The sequence below is a fragment of the Aphelocoma coerulescens genome, chromosome 1 (genome assembly GCF_041296385.1).
Source record: "Aphelocoma coerulescens isolate FSJ_1873_10779 chromosome 1, UR_Acoe_1.0, whole genome shotgun sequence".
Taxonomy (NCBI): Eukaryota; Metazoa; Chordata; class Aves; order Passeriformes; family Corvidae; genus Aphelocoma; species Aphelocoma coerulescens.
The window spans coordinates 43,506,525-43,527,548 of NC_091013.1; the positions used below are offsets into that span (position 1 = coordinate 43,506,525).

The following is a 21,024-nucleotide window of genomic DNA, read 5'->3' on the forward strand; positions in this document are numbered from 1 at the left end:
CCAAGCAGGCTCACATTCCATGTGTAAATTGGAAGAAAAATTTCAGTTATTTCTATTGTAGAATTCTCCTGCCTAGTGTCTTGATTAAATTCTGTGTTTGGAAAATCAAAGCAACAAAAAAAACAGCCACAAAAATCTCAGTTTGCTTGTTAGGTCACAAAACATTTTTTGCTTTATTTAAATGACAGCTAACAACAAATAAATCATAACAAAACATTTCCCTTAAAAACAATTTGTGCAGTGAAGCAGTCAGCTACAACAACCCCTTAGCTAAAGACAGCTGGGACCCAGCTTCAGCAGTTTTAATGAATCAGTTAGCAAATATTGTATAAAATATATTAAAGAGATATCTCAAAATTTAAAGGATTGCATTTATTTGGAGGCAAAAGCTTCATATTTATCCTTAGCTTCTAGAGAGGATCTCTAGAGAGATTTTTCCAAGTTGGTACACTAAAGAGACTATCAAAATCTTACAACACTAAAAAATGCAAAAAATACCGTGTCCAATCCACTTGCAGGAGCTTTTTGCACAAATTAAGTCTGCTTTTAAGGAAGAAATAAACATTGCATATGGGAGCTTTCAGAATCAATATAAGAAGAGATCACCAAGTACCCCTAGCAAATTTTCAAGTACAGAGGTCTTTCCAGAATAAATAGCTCTTCAAGATATTTAATTCTGTGAACACTGAAGAAATAACTAGTCCTCACAAAGAGCATGTGCCTTCTGACTAGAGAAAAAAAAGGTACTGATGTAATGCACAAAAGAGCAGATCAAAATGTTGACAGCCACTAACTGGTTTTGCCATTTTACTCTAAAATTAGTAATTTTGACAAGTTTACAAAAATTACATATTATACAGATTTTTCCAAATCAGACTATGGGCGTTTCAGTCCCATTGAATGTCAGTGGTGTGCTTTTAGGACAATTGGATTACTTTATGGAAAATCTTCCCTTGGTGTAAGTATATATCTCCTGCTATATATATTATTTTCTGCAATTCCGGAAGAATGCTTTTGGCCATCACTCTGTTCAACATGCTGCAGCTGTGGATCACCACCAAAACTGCTCTTATCTCCATTGTTTTAAAGAAAAATTAAACCTTGATCTTATGAGTAAAGAGCAGAAGTATAGTTTTATTTTAGATTTTCATGTTTTCAATTTACTGAAATCAACTGAAATGAAACTGAGACAGAGAAATACAGAGTCTTAATAAATATAAAATAAATATTTTCAGGATTTGAACTGATTATTTTCTGCAAATGAACTAAGGCATGTTGCTTTGAAGAGACCTGAAATCACCATTATCAAATCCTGAAGGTAAACAAATCTGGTAAAGGAAGTACTCCCTTCTTTCCTTCTCCATGACCAGAGAGAACAAAGTATTTTTTTTTTTTTTAATAATATTTATACAATGTGCAAGGTCCCTTTTCTGCTCTCAAAATTGGCAACTTTATTCCTTTTGGTGCAGATTTTCTTTAATGAGTTGTTGTAGTCTCTGTTAACTCAAAGACAGAATGATACCTCTACATATCTATCTCACTGAAATGTCAGTGAATCATACCAAATCTTCTAACAATGAAAGTTTTGACTTCAGGCTATTTCAGTTTTCTAGAGAGACCTCATCTACACAGCATGTTTCTTCTAGATGCCTTGACATTTAAGTAGAATTTATAGCAGAAGCCTTCTTTTTTCCTCTTAAACACCTTTTCTTTAAAGAAAAAATGTAGTAAGTAAAAAACACACTGAAGATTTGTGCATAACTGAGTGCTGTGCTTCTTTGTATTTAAATTCCAGTCTAGTAAAAAAAAAACCACAACCAACACATAATAATTTAAAAAAACCAACAAAACAAACAAATGAACAAACAACCCCCACAGGTGCACACTTATAATTACATTGGTGCCCCTTTCAAGCAGTGGCATTACCAAGGATTATTCTACAGAATCTCACTGTGTATAATAGCTATTCTTAAGAATGATAACTTACATTCTGTGTGATAAGTTTGATGATATTTTCAGGTTCCTTTAATCACAAACTCAGCTACAAGTATAATGCAGAAACTTCAAGCTACCACTTAGCACTCAGTCATTGCAATAAATGCCAAAGGTACAATGAGATGAAACAATGTAAGTCAGATTTTAAATTCAAATTTTTTTTCAAAATATTTTTTTTAAATATCAGAACTGGAACTCTCTTATGTTACAGATACAAAAATGAAATACATATTCTGCAAAAGTCCTGTCCCAAAGAGCATAAAAGGTGTGCAGTGGAAAAAAAACCCAGGAAAAATCCTCTACCATCCACATTCCAGAAATCCTGAATTTAGACCTAATGAGATTCTGTAACCAGATAAACATTACTAGAATAGGACGTGGTGGAGTACTCCTATCAGTAAGTACATGTGAAAGATCAATCATCCTCAACTAGAGGACTGATCCATAAAAAACCTTAAGGATTGGTGTACTGAATTGCATGACTTCTTCCTCATGAGGCCTTAGACTCTCAGTATAGGGCAGAGGCAGGAAATCACCCAAAACTTTCTGTGCCATAGAAATCAGCCACAAAGAAATGTTGAAGAAAGATCTAAAGTGACATCTTTCTGTGGGGTCTAGGTTCTTAAGACATGCATGTTGCAAGGATTCCTACCAGAACAGCCTGGATTTTTGTGTTTATACTGATCTAAGTTACATTTAGGGTCTTCAGGCCTTTGTCAATGTGAATTTCAACATTGGTAATTCATGTTTCCTGAATTCCAAATAAGTAATTCAAGCATTAAACCTCAACTTTTTAGTATAAAGCCTTAGCTCTGCAGATAACAGATGCACTTGATGTTGAGTCTTTGATGCTCATGATTCCTTAAAAGCTGTATAATTTTGTTCTCTTTGTATATAAGCATATATTATTGACCAAATTACCTGCCTAGAAGACAAGTATTAGTTTAGGTTTTTTCAGGCAACTCCATCATGGAAAGTTTTAAGGAAAAAAGGCCACCCTTGTATCTTGATGAGACATCTCATCAGTTCATTAATTGAATTGGGGGAGGGAAGGAAGAGAACAAAAGATTCACAAAATGGTTACATTGGTACTCTTAGTATGACCATTAACACGTCTTTTGTAAGAATCTCAGATCTATTCGTAAAGAATCAGTCAGAGCCAAAACACAGGTCTGTAGGATCACTAAGTGAATTCAGCATGATAAACAAGCCAACTATAGAAAACTTGCAGCAGACAACATGGCAAGCACAAAAACCCACAACATCCCAAAACCAAGCACACAGTGGAAGTGGCAATATCAGGTGATGGCTTGTATTTTTTAAAAAATTACCATAAAATTATAGTTTTAACAACTGCATTGTGCTGAACATGTCTTCATTAGCAATCTTTTACTAGTGGCTGTATGTTTTCTTGCTCTCCAGGGGAAAAACGAAAGAATTTTTTTTTAAATTTGCGTAAAAATACCATTTCATAAAATAAAGCAATGTTTAGGGATTACCCAAATTACTCTGTGTGCTGTTTACCTCCTTAGTTTATCTCTTCCTCTCATACTATGCTCAAATAATAACTATATCTGAATAAACAAACAAATAAACATACATTGCCCCCCCTCCAAATTTATTATTCCATAGAATTTATTATTCTTAAATGCAATTGCTGGGAATAAGTTTCCTGTGCACTTGGAAAAAAATCAAAATAAGTATGAAGAAATTATTTAACTGTGTTGCTTTTAATTAGATAGTGGCAGATCTCATTAGCAATTTTGAACTATTATTCAACTATGAAAGGGAAAAAAAATACAACCAAGAAACAAGCAGAAAAACAGTAGTGATTAATTCTTCATATTCGGAGGCAGAGCAAGTGTGTATTGCCAAGACACCAAGATTCAGCTGATTCTCTCTTTGTACCTGGAAGATAAACTGCATTTTCCTTCTTTCAGGTACAAGGATGTCTGGGCTTTTTAAAATTCAATGTTTAATCCTAAAGAAAACAATAACCTTTCTTCAAGATTTTTTTTTTTTTAATTATGGTTAAATTATGCAACTGTTCTTTGGCTAAACATGTACAGAGACAGAAGGCCACTTAGTATTATTTAGCGTTATTATTAATGGTTAAAAATTGTCTTTCTATGTGCAAGTACATTTTCTTTTCAACAATGCATACTACAATCATAAGTTATAAAAATAATTGTTAGCAAAGTCAGAAGAACAATTCATTTTTATAAAATTTAATATAGGATTTGAAGTATGTTTCACCTTTAAAATTTGGAAATACATCAATTTTCCATTTAAAAGCACAAAGACTATTATCATCGTTTGAAAAATGTATTGAAAATTGGAGTTGGTTAATTTGATTAACATAGGAAGGATATACAACTTTTAAAGTACTGCGTGTTTAAGTATATTAAGCTAAGAAATGGTGAAATAGTAAGTATTAAAATATTCAGTAGTCACATATTTCTTCAACTCTTCGTCAGCTAGTCAAGGCCAAAACATTCACTTCAAAGAATTTCAGATGTGTTGAAGATGGTGACTGAGCAGGGGAATTAAAAGTCTAATGGAAGTGTTGAAAAATATCAAGTAATAAAATAAAAGCAAGCTGCTTTTAAGTCACGTTGGGATCTATGTTAGCTTGTAACAGATAGAAAAGTGATGGTAGAGTAATTATGGATAGACTGATTCTTGAACTGAAGAAGACGAACAGGATGATAGAATTATTAGGAAATTACTAGGAAAAAATATTGTTCAAGAATTACAGAATCATGGAATGGTTGCTATTAAAAGGGAACACTGGAGTTCAAATGGTCCATTTCCCTGCTCAGGTGGATGACCTAGAATATGTTTCCCAGGACAATGTCAAGACAAAATTTTAATACCTCTGAGGATGAGAACTCTATCACCTCCTGGGTAACCTGTGCCAGTGCTCTGTCATCCTCACAGTACAAAAGCATCGCCTGATTTTAAGAGGGAAATTCCTATTTCCCCTAGATGGTGGGGGGTAAAACTAGAGAAAACTGAGAAGTTATATTCATATCATAATGGAATTTATAATCATATGGAAATTATAGGGTAAAATACAGTTTTTCCTCCCTGGATGGAATGCAGTTGGCATGTTCCATGATGATTCCCCGTACAACCATATAATAAGCATTTGCTAAGGGGAATGGAATAGAGGGCAGAGTAGAAACACCATGGCCAAGGATCTGTTGAAGTCTTTGCAGAGATGGGAACTCAAAGGTACTTTGCATCAGAGAAACCACATAGCACCTGTCAACCAGGGGACATAGGAGATGTGTTGCTGCTGAGGCAAGAGCTGTGGAGAAGTAGTTGTCCTCAGATAAACTTGGCACATTATGGCCTAGTTTTAATATTTATGGACACCTTCATCCCAAAGTTACCCACCTCCAAGGTGTGACCACTCCTCACTTTATTATTTTTGACTCTATCTTTAAAAGCGAAGCAAGAGAATTTTACACCAATCACTAACAAAGGTATGCATGACTAGAGTCATTCAAGCTCCACCTAAAAACAAAAGAAATAATATAAAAGTGGGGGGAAAGTTAGGGGAGACTCCACCATAAGTGCTGGGATCAGTCAATGGGCTAAACCTGTCCTCTCCCCCACAGGGACACCTATTGACACCATACTCTGTGCATACTGAGTACTTTTATTGGTAATTAGAGCTTGTCTGCCTATTGCTTTGAATATGTCTTTGCAATCAGATGTCATCACCAACAATCCTCAAACCTTAACCTATCACAGTTTTATAATAATAAAGAGTGTTATTCTGTAGACTTTTAGTGTGAGTCCTTCAAGGGTGCTGGCAGTCACCGGGGTGGGTGATATACTTGAATAAAGTGGGAAGACGTGCTGAGGGGTCATGAAGTGATATGTGAGGTAGTGTGTGTCCCCAGGTCGAACAGCCCTCTGATCCTGAAGGACTGTGCAGTGAAGGAACTCTGGCAGACTGGTTGTACACAAGGCCCTTGGCTTTCCTGGAGACCTGACACACAAATTGAATACTAAGGGTCAAGGAAATTTCCCCACACTAAGGGATGAGGATATCCCCCCTTTTTCACATAACAACCCTGAATTCTTTTCCTGGCTATCTGCTTTTCATATGGCCTTCTCTCAGCATGCACTGGTGTACGGGGCTATTCCTTGCCAGGTAAAGGAATATGTCTTTCACTTTGTTAGGGCTATGTCACTCTGTTTTTCCAGACTGTTGATATCTTCCTGAATGGCAGTACAAACACAGCATAAAACCTGAGATTGTCATTTAGCTGGATAGAAAAAAATGACCAAGACAGAAAGAAAATGTGCCATTGGCATAAAGAGTATTCATTGGAGTCTACAGAGCACAAATTTTTCTGTTTATTTCTGTGGATTACAACTACTCAAATACAATAAAATTGAGTTTTGGCCTTATCATCTTGTACACATTGTGTTTGATTTTATATGATGGTTTTCTAGTGTTAATAAGTTTGGCAAATGTTAATCCTTCAGACTAAAAGTCTACAAACTGCAATCAATATTGCCAATGTAAATGATAAAAAAATGCCCAATATCAATCACAGTAAGTCTTACAAATCATCAGATATTTTAAAATTTAAATCATGAATACTTACCTGCCTTCTAATTTCCAATTTTTCTGTCAAACAGTTTTGCAGGTTCTTCACTGATAAAGAAAATGGTATACTTTGTACAACATCACACCTTCTCCTGGCCTTTCTTTAGGCTTCCTGTCTTCCCACAGCTGGGGATGTTCTCATTTCCCATTGTAAAAATGACAGCTTGGTGTGTAAGGGCAGAAAAAAGGAAGCTGGCAAGGAAAGAACATAATGTGTCTGGATCATTTTTTATAAGATGGAAAAATGGAAAAGAACCATACTGCTCCATCTCAGCACTTTGACTTCATACTTTTTGTCAAAAAACCTGCATGGTTCCTAAAAGATGAGTTTCACTCCATAGGTTATCTGCTCTTTTCTATGAAGTGAGATTAAAAAAAAAAGATGGTTCAAAGAGTGTTTACCTCTTGACAGATTAGAGGCCTTGTTCAGATTTCTAAGATCTGCTGTGATTTGATGACTGAAGTAATTTGAGGCCCTGATAATTTCTGAGTACAGACTGCCCTGAGTGAAAAGGGAGTGAGAGCATGTGTGACCTTTGTTTCACCTGATACAAGGCATCTGTTCTCAGTCCTGCACTGTTCTTGCAACCACTCAGCTGCACCTTCCTTTTCTCACACTACTGTTGTGTGAAGCAGAGACCTGCTTCCCCTCTGTAAATCTCAACTCAAAACAGGATTCCTCTCTATAACTATTCCCCTCTATTCCTTTCACTCGCTCATTAACTTTGAAATTATTTAGGGAAACTCAAGTCTTATAAGCATATGGAGAGGGCCTACCATCTATTTCTGTCTCATACGTAGCTCACTGCATGAGAGGCTAAATGTAGGCATAGAGAATGCAACGTTGTTAATCTCAGGTGGTTTCAAAGAAATGGCAATGGAGCTGGTTTTGTTTTCTTTTTCAAACATAACTATGCTGCAAAGCAACAAGTAAGGTATACAAGCAGGTGAATTTGTGCCACCTTCTTATATGTTTATTGAGGACATATATAATTTGTCTGAAAGTCTCATCCCATTCCTTGAAACAAACAGAATGTGCTTTGGAGATGTATCAAATGCTGTTTGCTATCATTTACCTCAGCTGCTGAGGACTATTATAATGTATCAAATCCAGGAAGTTGTGACAGACATTGTTAATGAGAAAGGAACACAATACTGAAAAATACTCATATGGAGGGCAGAGGGAGAGTTCATGCTAGACTTGGTTACATTAAGCTCTGAACTGTCCTGTAGAAAAAAATCACAAAAGAAGCTGCAAAAGGCTCTACATGAGATCCTTTCATCCTTTAGACCTGAGGTGAAGAAAGAGCTCAAGCACCCCTTACTCAAGAGTGGTTAGGAAACACACTGACAAATCTCCATCAGATACACAGATGTCAAGCAAAACTGGTAGGGAAACCAAATTACTTGGCACTGGGTTATTTGGCTCTGCAGGGATATAACAAAAAAACCCACTGAGCAGTGATGGTATATTTTCCTCTTTTTTAACCAAATAAGAACTTGATATTATAACAATTTGATATCATAATCTGATTATGATATCCAAAAGAAAAAAGCAGCTGTGTCTAAGGAAGGTTTGGGAACAGTAAGACTCCACGTTGTAAAGTATCCATTGAACAACGTGCAGTGATCAATCAGCAGAACATAAATTTGCTCCTAGCCTTTGATTCCTAGTATTTTGCCTCAATATACCTTCAGGTAGCATGTCATCTCTGAGAATGTGGGAAACAGGCATTGTTCAAGCCACATCTCTGACTACTTTTTTGAAAGAAAACATCACCACTGTACCTTAGCACCTAAATCCAGTGTTCGGCATGTGCAACATAATAACCTTTCCAGTAGGCAGACTAATCTCCTAAAGTATGCCAAGATCCTTTTGAAGACCGTTTTCTAAGTCAAACCCAACTCATTTTAAAAAATTCAAACCAGAAATTTAATTTTTTTCCATTTTCTATATCTGATTTCAGTATTTCAAGTCTTCGTCCAGATTCAGTATCAGGACAGTCCCCCACTGCACCTAATTTATATTTTTGAAAAGTACTGGTGCAATGTTATAAATTTACCCTCTTCTTTCAATACAAAAATATGCTTGTAATATAATTCTCTTTTTTTCCACTCACAACTTCAGGGTTCCCACCCTCATCATATTCACTACATGTTTCTGAAGGCTATCTTTAAACTCACTAACACCCATGATTTACATTAATTTCTTCTTTTTGTTCTTTTCATATATTTATACACACAATTCTGCACTTGTACTCACATATAGAGCATTTGAACTCAAACTCCAAAATGCTGTATATAATAGTCATGCCACCAGAGCACAAAACAAAATAGTAAACAATTCTCTGTCATTTTGTGGCTTGGGTGATTGCCAGTGCTATATGGCAATCCTCAAGTTCATATAGTTCATATATATTTGATCATCTTAAAAGTTTTATTTTATTTCTTATTGGCTGAATCAGATTATTTTTTTAGATGGATAAGCTTTCTTACCTGAAAACTTGTAATTTCTTGTCACATACTACAGTTTTCGTAAATTAAAATACATATATCTTTTCTTGATCAATTTTCATTTCACAACTTTGACTTGTGTTGCAGCATCTGAAGTTATAAAGCTAATCTGCGAAAGTGCTGTACTTCCATGCTGAAAATGCATCTCATGTTTTTCTGTTGATTAAAAAAGCATATGACAAATACAAAAGAAAAAAAAAAATTGTCCACGACCTTCCAACACTCAAAGAAGAAAGATGTAACTGTTTTAATCAACAGAAAAAAACCCACGCTTTTCTGGATGATTCAATGAGTGAAAGTAAACAGAGGAGATTTATTTTCACTGGAAGCAAGGGTGAGGAATGACAGCTGGGCTACGCACTCACATATATATCCACCTAACCAACATGCACCTATTTCAGACGCTGGTTGCTTTTCTCTTGGTCAGGTGTATATGCTTTTTTTTTGCAGGTGAAGGAAACCATGGGGGAGATGTTTAATTGAACTCTGGTGTGGAGAATAGACAGAGAAAGCTTCCAGCTTTCACTTACCAATTACACAAAATCCTCAGGGATCTTTAACTGGTAGACATTTGGAGGAAATTAAATGCTAATGTGCAGTTGTACTTTTTACACGCACAGACATCAAATGTATAAAGACACCAACTTCTCTTCTGTTGCAGCAAATTCATAATAAATGCACAAGGTATAAGGTTAAATCTTATGAAGTAAGGTAAGAATTCAATATGAAATCATGCACTTGCAATATAACATAAGCCTAGACATTTTCAGCCTTAAACCGTTTAAATAAATGCCAAACACTTTTTTTTTTTTTAATGTGCAAAATATGGCACTACTGTAGAATTAGAGAAGGTCCTTGTTGAATAGTGCAATGTGAAATATGCCCAGGAGAATACAGCAAATGATGTTTTGGGATGGCATTAAAGCTCTTATGCATAAGCTTTCAATACCTCTATCTAGAGAAGAAAAATGTTTTAAATGTTTCCTACTTAAGACTTCAGCAACTCAGGAAAAAGAGTATGTACAAGTAATGGCACAGGGTGAGTGCTGATCACAGTGGACTCATGAAAGCTCACGTTCTTACTCTTCTTTTTTGTAGATTATGACAAATGTGTGCATGTGTATAAAGAACAAATTAGGATATTACGTTTGTTTTGTTACTGCCCTAAACTATCAGAAAGATGGTGTCTTTAGGAGAGAGCAGTGTGTAAACACTCAACAGGAAATAATTATTTGGAAAAATGATCTGAGAAAACATTGGATGACCACATAAATGGAGTTTTAGAAACCAGTCAGCAGCTAAATATATAAAGAGTTGTTGAATTATATCAAACATATGCTTTAAAAATACGAGGGAAAACAATGGAATTTAAAAGGGAGAAGTTGATTTTGTGGGTTTAGATGTCTGCAAAGAACAAAAAATCCAGCTGTTTCCTTAGAAACCTAGTATTGGGTTCTAGCTGAACACCTTGCTGAATTGTTCCTTAAGCTTAAGGGGTACTTGAAAATGGGATTTGTGTGACCTAAATGTCATCTATACCTGAAAAAGGCTCATTTTGTAATAGCTATTGTAAAGACAACTTGGATGACTAATGTTTAAGTTTTTAATGCTAACTGGGATGAATTATGTACCAAGTTCTTACCAACACTAATGATGGACATTACTGCATTGCTTGACGCAGTCAACGTTAAGTTAGGCTTAATCAAAAGTGTTTGTGGGTGATCTTTAATTGATGCTATAAGATGTAAGAGATGACAGCAAAACAGATAGACTATAAGTTTGAGCCTAGTAGAAAAGATGGACAGAAATGGGATTTGTTTGGAACTGCAAATATATATACCACACAAAATTTATGGCAATTTTAACTAGCTAGTCTTCAACAGGTTCTCATACAGCTAGCTTCAAGTCAGTATACACAGCTATATGGTTTCACCTACAGAGCTGATTCAACAACTCCCATTCAGGGTGCATATCTTCCCTACTTACATTTCTTACCTATACATCCTGTACTTTGTAGATCTACCATCTCTAACCTGAAATTTCCAGAAGCCATATGGATAAAGGTTAGCTGTTTTGATGTTGAAGTACTTTTTGAATCAAATCTTTTGCAAGTATAAAAAAATCAAAATAGAAACTTAGAGTAGAGGCCGTGTCAGAATACTGAAACAGTCTGGTAAAATGATAATTGTGTGGAAAAAAAGTTCCAATAAATGGAACTGTAAAAGAACAAACAACCCTCAAACACAAAAAAACCTACAAAAAACTCCAAACAAACCCCCAAAATAGTAATAATGATTATAAATCTCTGCACTTGCAATGTGTGTCCATACTGGTATACAAAAACCTAAACTTTGGTTAACTTTGTCTTTTTCTTCTGATCTACAGGAATGTGAGGATCATGGTATGATTTTGCTTTAATAAAGCACAAATAGATTCGGATTCTAATACGTTTTGTATATTTTGCCTGTAATGGAGTAGAGAGAATGTATTAATTCAATCTTTCTATGTTCAGAATTCTTAAAACTATAATGAAGAGGAGCAATTCATTTCAGAAAAGCCAAAAAAATTCTGGTTTAAAACTTCAAAAAGATGGAGTAGTTTTACTTTTAAAAAATCTTCAGGTAATGTGTTTAATTTTGAAAATATTATAAATATTTTAACTTGTATCATTTGTATTTCTTAAATTATTTTTTCTTAAGATTTTGATAAAATGATCAAATATGTTGCCCAGATGAGCTTATAAAATTGTTTTTACCTCAGTAATCCCTAAAGCATATTAAACACAGAAAAATTCTTACTGTGTTTAAAGCATATTTTTCTCAGCCTCAAAGGTAACTTATCAAAGTATGCAAATACCTGATGGGGATGAGTAAAAAAGATGCTGCCAGACATTTCTTGGTACCACCCAGTGACAGATGAGGGGCAATAAGCACAAAGTGAAATTCAGTAACTTCCATCTAAGTATAAGAAAAAAAAATTTAATAGTGACAGTGATCAATGGCTGGAGGAGGTTGCCCAGAAAGGTTTGGAGTACCCATCCTTGTAGATATTTTAAATCCAACTAGACAAAGTTCTGGGCAACCTGTTCTGCTAGCTCTGTTTTGAGCAGGCATGTCAGACTAGATGATTCCAGTAACTCCTTCCAACCTCAGCTACTTGTCATTCTTTGAATAAAAAGGCAATAAAGCAATTAAAGTGTTAATGCAGATATTTAAATGAAAACAACAAACAAAACCCCAAAGCAACAAATTACAATCAAGACATATTCTACAGCTGAAAAGAGTTTCTTAACACAGATGATCAGACTAAACACTGTCTCAGTGGAGCACTTTTCATTGAATCAGAGCAGAACCAAATACAGACCCAGTTTTTCATTTCTGTGCCTACTGTGCTGTTCCGAAAGAAGACTTTATATGCATTGGAAGAATGAGGACTGTACTGACTGTGGCACACACAGAGAGAGAGAGAATTACAACACTTTTGCTAGACTGGCCAAAAATTGTCTTTGCCTTGGTGACGGCATATCTTTTATTCCAGCCTCCCACTCCTGCTGTTGCCAGGCTCAGTTTCTAGCAGTGCCTAGAAACGGCACCCTCAAGGCAGTCATTGTTCTTTTTGGTCTTGTTTACTAATAAAACATTCCATTTATGGAAGTGCTTGGGTTTTTTTTGGGAGGGGAGGGGGTGGCAGGATAGATTCAGAATTTAGTATTAAAATGCACTAGGAAAGCATTTCTTGGTGTTAGCACTATATATGTTAGCAAAAATAAAGCAATTTTTTTTTTAAATGTAGATGACATGGAAAACAGTATGCAAAAATCAAAGCACACACACTGAGAAAGCAAACTGCAAAGCACACTTTTTTTTACCTTGTATTAACACAAAGGACCATTTTCCTTACCAACTGCAATACTGAAGGGCAATGCCCCTTCACTGTCTTTCAAGTTAATACTTCTGATAATGGTTTCAATAAACCAAGTTAGTAGCAAGACTGAATGCATTTTAATGGTTTTTTTAATAATACTCTTGATGTTGTCTGCAAATTACATCTTCCTCTGCATTAGGCTAAGCTCTAACTTCCTCCTGTCAGGTAGTTTTAAAATACTAGACCGCTTTAATAAAATTAGAAGACTGACATTACTTTAATATCTAACCCTACTATGTAATGAGAATACTGCAGACTATCTTTAATGCTCTTTATGTAATTAGCTCTTCCACAATTATGAACTTGAAAAAAGTATCCATTTGAAGAACATCTGTGGGATTCCAAAAATCCAGAAGAAAAAAGAAAAGCTTGGTAAGTTTATTTGATGCCAGTGTCTTTTTGTTCACAGAAAGATACTTGCTTTCTTAAAAGTTTACAAACTTCCCTCCCTCCCCTATATACAAAATATTTAATACTTTAATTACTGTAATTCTTGAGCAGTTATTCTTGCAAAATCATGCTGAATTGTGTCTTCATGGAAGCTAAGATGCCAGCCAGATGGCTGGAAGTTATCCAAGGGCTTAGCAGAATACAGACAAGATTTATGAAAAACTATTGCCCATAGTACAATGCTCATTCTTGTGAAATGTCAGTGAGCTAACTGGTTTATATCAGAAAAGTGAAATTCTTGTTGCCAGTCATAGCATATATCAGTTATAGTTACAGCCATGTACTGACATCCATCATCATTCATTTTCTGGTCAGGTGTATATGCATTTCCTTTTGTTTAGGGATCTTACTTTCCACTGTAGAAAAGTCTAAAAAAAATAAATGCTGAGGTATCATGAATTTTTGGTAATTTATGTACAGTCTAATTACTTTCCAGGAACTTATGATACCAACTTGTTGCAAACCTAGCTGTACAGGGTACAAAGAGTATTCTCAAGACCTTCCCATTCCAGGAGTTTCTGTTTCATGAAGTACTCAAAAAAAAAAATCTAGGACTCAAGACATAGAGAAGCTTTGTGAATTATTTTTTAACTGCTAGCTCTGAAAAGAATACACACTTCTCTGGACAAAAGAATTAGTATTTATGACTGTAGAAGCACAGTCACTTTCTTGAGTTTGCATGCCAGAGTATGCAAAGATGAGTAATTCTATTGAAATGCATGTCATTCAAATGCAGATAGGCTAAACGCACCTTTTCATCTTTGCAAGTTGCAATGTGTTTGGAAACCAGAGGATTAAATAATAACTTTGCCTACATATCCCCACAGGAGACCTCCACAGAGGCTGAGTTGTCTCTTAGAAGAAAGAAATGATCATTTCTCTTTCTTGACTTGAAAGACAGGGTAAGCATTATCTCCAGGGCAAACTTACAACCCATAAATATGGTTCCCTAGGCTGTGAGAAAGACTAGACTGAAACCACAGTACTGTCAGTGTACATATTCTGCTCTAGGTAGTTTGAGGCACTTTAGTCTCTGTGCTGCATATAATAGATCTTATTCTGAAGCACCTAAGTATTCACAGGATATATATTTTGCTTAAGGTCCAATGACATAAAATTTAGGAGTTGCAGCATCAGCTCAGAATTCCCCTTCCAAGCCACAAGGAAATTAATCTTTGCTTTCAAAATCCTTGGTTTGATTCATTTGAATGGCCTGTTTCATTTGAATCAAACTCAGCATTTTCTATCTTCAGGAAAATATCCCAGTCACAAAGTCACTGAGCTCTCTTTCCTTTATGTTTTGTGTTCCCTTCCTCATCTGGAAGGGAGATGTTGATTTTCATGTTGGCTATGTAAATTATTAAACTTCTGGGTGGCAGAACTTTTTCTACCTTTCTGATCCAATGCATGTGTTTGGAATGGATATAATACATTTACTGACATAGTTGCTCATCATTCCTTGCTCTCAAAATTCCTATTGGAACAAGATCCTCAAAAAAATGAATCTAAATAAATTTATTGAGAAAATAAATTTGTATACCTAAACAAATTTATAGACTAAAAATGTCACCCTGGATCTATCTATGATAATTTTGTTAATGTATAAGTTTTGAGGACTCAAGTAACTTTGCATGCTATTAGCTGCCAATATTAGTATTAGGAAGAAAGCTATTACCAACTCTGATTTTGGGAACTAGACTATAGCTTCTTACAGGACTTTGCACAGTGCTTTGCTAACAGCTTTACGCAGAGATCTTGGAACAAAACTGCAGAGATTTGCTGTTCACTTCAGGAAAAAAAAAAATGCTCCTCTCAGTCTTTAGAACTGCAAGCAGAACTGGCTCTGACAGAAGAAGATGAACTATGGCTGAAGAAGGGATAAGGGGAAACACAGTGAGCAGATTTTACTTGTGGTGCCGACTGAGCAGAAGTATCGCAGAGAGGCTTTATTAGAGTGGCCCTGCACAGTCGTTGTGCTGTTATGACTGGGGCTAACAGTTGGAATTTATGGATATAGTTGAAGTAACCTGTGGATTCAGCAAAATATACTGACATGGAAAAAAATCCTGCACTAGCTTGTTCTGTACATATATATCTATCTATATATAAAAATAACATTTTAATTGCTTCAAATTAAAATACTGTTTCACGTTTATCTAAACTACACTAGAAGGAGTGTAAAGGATAAAAAGAATACTTCAAGGAAATTGTATTTTTCAGCATCTTGGCCAAACTAGCCATCAGCTATTATATGTCCATATCTCTCTTGTACTGGGGAGCCCAGAACTGGACACAGGACTCCAGGGGTGGCCTCACTTCTGAGTAGAGGGAAAGAATCACATCCTTTGACCTGCTGATAACACTCATCCTTATACGGCCCAGGATACTACTGGATACCAGGCTACCTGCTTTGCAATAAGGACACATTGCTGGCTTATATTCAATTTGATGTCCACCAGGACACACAGGTCCTATTCTACCAGGCTGCTTTCCACAAGTACTATGCCTGGAGTTGCTTCTCTTCAAGTGTAGATCATTGCACTTCTCCTTCCTGAACTGTATGAGATTCCTCACAGTCCATATTTCCAGCTTAATCTCTGACCTCAAGAATAAAAACAAACTGTAGTATCAATAGACATAGAGAGATAAAAAAAATGGGCAATAGGAAATTTTCCATATTGATATCTGTCTTTGGTAGCTCTGGTATCACTCATTGCAGAACATTTTGATCTCAGGTATATATATAGACCTAATGACTACCTTTGTTTTCACTAACTACAGTGAAAAATGTCTTAATTTTTTGGTCTTGTTGGCTTTCTATGTATTCTCTTTTGTAATCTTATGAAAATAAAGTTGGAAATAAAATCACATCCTTCCAATTCACTGTAAAAAAAATAGTCCTTTTTAACTGATTTATTTCTTGACACTAGTGAAGACAATATAGCACATTTCTATGACTTTCTCTCCTTGTCTAGGCTTTCACTTCTATATTTACTCTGTCCTACAGCAATCTCTGGAACTAAAGACTGTTTTGCAATTAATAAAATAATTTTTTTGCAGGTCAGTACTGTCTTGTGAACTGCTCCCAATATTCTTTCTATATAATGTGCTGGTCCATGTTCTTGATGATTTTTTTCTTGGTGTTGTTAGAATAAGTTCTTTTACAAAATATATCTAAAAAGGCATAAAACAGTAGTGTTGTTGAGTCCAGTGGTTTGAGCTCAAGTATCTAAACTAAATGTCGTGTACTACTTAAGAAGTTCCACGGTACCCAAGACATACAAATAGAGATGAAAGCTATGACATGGGAAGAAAATGCGGCTTGCAACCTATTGTAGGATGAGGAGATGGAAACCAGCAGAAAATCTCAGCTGAAACAGGATGTTTTATACTAAGTTAATCAGATCAATCCCAATGGAAGACATCACTGTGCAGAATGTAAGACTTAATTTACAAGAAAATACATCAAAAGTTATTTCCTCTCTGTTTTATACCCACTGCTATTTCTGGCCTTTCTCATTTTCCCTCTCTGCTAATGTGCTTCACATTGTCCAAAATGCAGTTGGTAATATTAAAAAAAATATTTTAAGTTCTTCACTTGTCCTGTCCATTTCCCATTTTTTTTGCTAGCCTGCCTAAAATTGCTTTGTTCTCCATCATTTATGACACAACTATGATTTAACCAGAAAAAATAACAACCTAATTCTTGCACAATATAATGCTCTCTGGTTATTGTACTAATAATATAACAAATATGCCTGGTATTTTACTTGTTAAAAATAATACAGTTAACCAAATTGCAGGAATACATCACTAATCAATGGATAAACACTCAAATACAGCTATAATAACAGCGTCTGCTGTTTTTAACAGCTAGAACTTCTGGTGATTTCTCAAACTCTCCTGCTAGGCTTCCCTGTATTTCACATTATGCACAAAGGGCTACCATGACTAGACCCTGAATTTTTTTTCTTTTACTTTTTCCTAATCAGAAATATTGGAAAATCAAATAAATTAAATTAAATCATAACTTTAAAATCTATGATACGTGTCTACTTACTACATTGACTTTAAATTTTCTTGCATATAAAAATATACGCTTGTGCATTTATACAGAATGACCTCATTGTGTTACATGACAGTTAAATCCCAAAAAATTCTTTCAATATTTTCAGAAGTTTCACATAAGAATATTTTAACAGTATTTTTCAGAAAAATGAGCAAATCAAAAACCGACAGTAAGATTATGATATGTGTTATCACAACTGAGTAGAAACCTTCTGTTTACATTTGTCCTTCTTTTTCTTATGGAGACAAGTGCTATTTGGAGTAATTCATTTTATCAACTCGCATTAAAACTGTGTGCAGACTGTTACTTGGGAATATACACATTTGTCTATATTGGAAATACAATTTATCATTGGTTATGAGATAATGATTGATTTTTGTTTATAGTTTACTATTGATGGTATACACTTTCCACAGCCACAACAATTTAAAATTTAATAAGTAATAATAACGTTTGATTTTATCTTACCTGTTTCTACAAAACTTATCAGGGCATTTAAACTGAAAAGTATAAAAATGTGGAATAATGATAGCTGAGTAGACAGGAAAAGATTAATTGCTACTGTGCTCTTTAAACACATGCTTTTTAACACTGATCCTACATCCAGCTATTCCGTAGGGTCCTTTGGCCTATGAGTTACCCATGCATTCCAATACTCTGCCTTTGTGGAAGCCTGGTAAGAGATTTCAAACTATCAATAGAAACAAATTCTTCTTCTCCAGGATTTCTGTAGGGAAAACATGACCAGAGAAATGTGCAATGAACACTCTTACAGAGGCTGCATTCTGTTCAGTCTTAATGACACCAATATATATCACCAATGGAAAAATGAAGAAGCTGACAGCCATGTGTACACATTGTCAACTGGGAAATACAAGAAATTGCTAAAGGAAACTAAACGTATTCATGAAATTTCTGAGGCCAATATTAAAGTTAATATTGTACACTACAATGGAAACAAAATATTCTAACACAAATATTTGACTTGAATTTGACACAGATGGCAAATTCATCAATCAGACATAATACAGCATGTCAAAACAGTAAAAGAATATTTCTGTGTTTGGAGCAAAGCCAGGTGAAATATCCCACTGTAAGTGAAAAGAAAATACTTTCTATCACATCAGTAAACAAAATTATTTTAGATGACATCTGATAAATATTTTAAATGTACTTTAGACCCTATTTTTAAAATAATAAAATTTGGGGTTTGAATTTTACTATGTTGCAAACTGAAAGTCTGTAGTAGACAAGACAAGAATATATATGCAAGCTAATCAAACTAACTTGCAGGGAAGAAATTGAAATTATGGATCAAAGACCAGTCTGGATGACTGGTGTTGATACTTCAATAAATAGTATAGTGTAAGGGCTGGGGAATTTGGACCAGCTAATGTTCTCCCCAGAATTTTGAAATTGAAATTGGTGGATCGAGGTAAGTATAGGTCTGTTAGTTTCACATCAATTTCATTTAAAAAAAAAACCCCAAGCAATGCACATCCAACCAAAAAAACCCAACCAAACCCAAGAAAAATGTATATGTGATAAGATCGGATGACAGTGAAATCATTGCCAATTTAGCACAGCTTATATATATATAAATATATATGTGTTTTCAGACAAGAATTATCCATATATGTATTCTAATGTCCACTCATATTTATGTGTGCATGTATGATCATTTATAAGAGCATATATATTTATATGCATAATTACCCCTCAAGGCAAAATTAGATTTCCCTAGAATAAAGCACTCCAGTTCTAGAGGTATTTATTAAAAAATGTACCTTTCATTTCAGTCTTGCATGGCATAATAATAAAAAGCTCATATTAAATCATTCTTTTGTCATCTTAAAATCTCTGAATCATCTATTCAAATAAAACAATAAGATATTAAAATTTCTTATGCGGATATCTCAGCAAGGAAACTGGTTTAGCTGTGTATTGAGAGTCAGGAAAAAATTCCTGTGTGATAGTACTGTGGTGTTTTTTTTCTTTCTTAGGGGAAAAATGTGTTTTGGGCCTCTTCTTCCTTCTTTTTCCTATTTTCTTTCATAAAAAAATAATCTTCAAACATGAAAAATCTATATTTTCACCATTTGCTGCTAGAAAAACAAAACTTTAAGAGCTTTGTATTAGCTAGACATTATTTACTTGCTAGAGAGTTAGTACTGCAGTGGTTTTGGGAATTCCTTGTCCAGGACTAAGTGAGGTAGGAACAGGAAATAAAGGTTATGCATTCAAGTGAAAACCTTCCTGATTATAATGAAGCACCTAGATAACCTAGAGTTTGGCTAGAACTACAGGGAATGTAGACAACAAAGTGTGCAGAAATAAGGAGAAAAAAGTAAGGAGAAAGGGTATCAATTCTAGAGAAATAAATATATGCTGACTATCAAGCAGTGGTTCTCTGCAGCAAAGTCTGTGCAGGAGGAAGGTTCTAATTTTCCTCTACTTAAGATTCCTCTAAATCCTAAATTAGATCTGTATCCTCATTTAGACAAATGTTTAGCTTGCTTGTTTCTCACCCTCACTACATGCCTTACTGTAACTTCATTCAGGTACATACCAAATTTCTCTTTCATTCAGAACAAGATTTGACCAAAAAAGCTTCAGGGCAAAAAGTTCAGTCTAAGTAACTTATGCAGAGATCAACTAGGTGATCTTTGCCATTATATGCTTTCTCTCAGAGTAAGTTTTGGGTTTAGTTAATTTTTTTCTTTTTTTAAAGTGAATATTTATAAATCATAAAGCATTGTTTCATATCTACAATCTGTGAATTACATGAGGACAAATGTACTGATATGACGTAAACCTGCAAAAAGCTGCTATCATGTACATTGCAAAAGGTTCTTTTATTCCTGCAGATCTCATGTAGAATACCATAATTTGTTTCACAATGAACAAGTGGTGAAGTGTCTTGCATAATGGATCAGTTTGCCTCAAAAGGAAATTGAAACTTTTTTTAAATAGAATTGAGAAACTGATCTGTGAAGGTTCTTTATGAGAATACAGTTACTCATAACAGCAGGAAAGATAATCTTTTCAATTTTCCCTTTACCACCAACAGCTATTTATAAAAGTAGAAGGGCTTGTTCATATTGTGTACCTGAAGTTGGTTTTCCTTTTTTTCCCTATTTTTAGATAAAATGTAGATACAACTTTCACAATCTTTCAGAAATAACTGGCAAAACAAGTCTACTGAGCACTATATTAACCTGTGCCGTGGTGTAATTGCCCCTCCTACAGTCCACACCTCAGTATTCTGACCAAGAAATTTGAGGGAAAAAAAAGTAAGGCATCATGGAGTGACAGAGTTCCAAGCATGTTCTCAGTCTAACATGTTGAACATTAATCGCACATAGCACATCTTTCACAACTTCATATTACTCTTAAATAGAAAACAAGTCCAGTTCTTCAACTCATTCAACACTGAAGAACA

The 21,024-nt window shown here is 34.8% G+C and overlaps 1 protein-coding gene across 1 annotated transcript in view; it reads right to left on the reverse strand.

The window, feature by feature from the left end:
• Window positions 1–21,024, reverse strand: part of GPC5 (glypican 5) — a 325,506-nt gene that overhangs the window by 48,311 nt on the left and 256,171 nt on the right. The gene's annotated exons all lie outside the window — the stretch shown is intronic.